At 27.8% G+C, this 1,663-nt stretch overlaps 1 non-coding gene across 1 annotated transcript; it reads right to left on the bottom strand.

The window, feature by feature from the left end:
• Positions 1 to 215: 215 nt before the first annotated feature.
• On the bottom strand, positions 216 to 326 carry LOC140989074 (small nucleolar RNA R71). Its single transcript, XR_012177421.1, has one exon. It is a non-coding gene; the product is annotated as a small nucleolar RNA R71 (small nucleolar RNA).
• Positions 327 to 1,663: the final 1,337 nt, after the last annotated feature.

The following is a 1,663-nucleotide window of genomic DNA, read 5'->3' as shown; positions in this document are numbered from 1 at the left end:
GAAAATCCATATTTACATCTAAGAGAATTTGAGGAAGTTTGTAACACTTATAATGATCAAAATTGTAGCATGGATATAGTTCGATTAAAGCTTTTCCCTTTTTCTTTAAAAGATAAAGCTAAAACATGGCTACAAAATTTGAGATCAAGTTCAATAAGATCATGGGAAGAAATGCAACAACAATTTCTCAAAAAGTTTTTTCCTTCCCATAGAACAAACTCTTTTAAAAGACAAATTACTACTTTTTCTCAAAAACAAGGAGAAACATTTTATCAATGTTGGGATAGATATAAAGAATTACTTAATACATGCCCACATCATGGTTTTGAAACATGGAGAATAGTTTCTCACTTTTATGAAGGTCTAATACCTAAAGATAGGCAAATGATAGAATTCATGTGTAATTGAACTTTTGAAGATAAAAACCCAAATGAAGCTATGGAGTATTTGGATTCATTAGCAGAAAATGCTCAAAATTGGGATAATATAGACACAATAGAACCAACAACAACTAAAATCAATAATTCAACAAATGTGGGTGGTATCTATAATCTTAAAGATGATATGGATATTCAAGCTAAACTTGCATCTTTAGCAAGAAAAATAAAGTCATTAGAAATGAAAAAGAGTGGTCAATTAAAAAGTATTCAAGAAATTGTTTGTCATATATGTGATACACATGATCATGCTACAAAAGATTGTCCAACATTACCTTCATTTAAAGAATGTCTCCATGAACAAGCAAATTATGTTAACAATTATAAAAAACCAATACTAGATCCTTTTTCAACATCATATAATCTCGGATGGAAAAATCATCTTAGTTTTAGTTGGAGGACTGATAATAATGCACAACCCTCACAACAATATTTTCAAAATAACCAAAATCATCAAGGTTATATTCCTTATGTTACACCTCCAAGAAAAAACTTTGAAGATGTAATTCATGCATTTATCCAAAAGCAAGAATCTATCAATATTCAAAACAGTCAATCTATGACTGATTTGAAAGAAACTCTTGCAAAATTTGCATCTGCACTTAATATTCTTGAAAAAGAAAAATTTCCATCTCAACCTTAACCTAATCCTAAAAATCAAAATCAAGAATTAAAAAATGAAAAAATTGATCAAATAAAATCTGTTATTACCCTTAGAAGTGGTAAAATAGTTAATGATCCATATAGTAATGAAAACAAGGATCATGTAAAATCAAAGAGTAAGGATGATAATCCTGATACTTTTGAGAATGATGATACCTTAAATTCTAAAAATAATATGTTGAATGATAAATCATCTGAAATAGTAAATGAATCAAATAAACCTCCACCATTTCCTCATGCATTAACAAATCATAAAAAACAAAAAAATGATTCTGATATCTATGAAGTTTTTTAACAGGAAAAGATAAATATTCCATTATTAGATGCTATTAAACAAGTACCTTCATATGCAAAATTTTTAAAAGACTTATGTACTGTGAAGAGAAAATTGCATGTGAAGAAGAAAGCATTTTTGGCTGAACAAGTAAGTTCTATTCTTCAAAATAATTCTAGTTTAAAATATAAAGATCCTGGTTGTCCAACAATTTCATGTATTATTGGAGAAGATAAAATTAAAAAAGCTTTGTTAGATTTGGGAGCAAGTGTGAATTTACTTCCTTATT

This window comes from Primulina huaijiensis, chromosome 11 (genome assembly GCF_012295235.1).
Source record: "Primulina huaijiensis isolate GDHJ02 chromosome 11, ASM1229523v2, whole genome shotgun sequence".
Lineage (NCBI taxonomy): Eukaryota > Viridiplantae > Streptophyta > Magnoliopsida > Lamiales > Gesneriaceae > Primulina > Primulina huaijiensis.
This window is presented reverse-complemented; position numbering and strand designations above follow the sequence as displayed.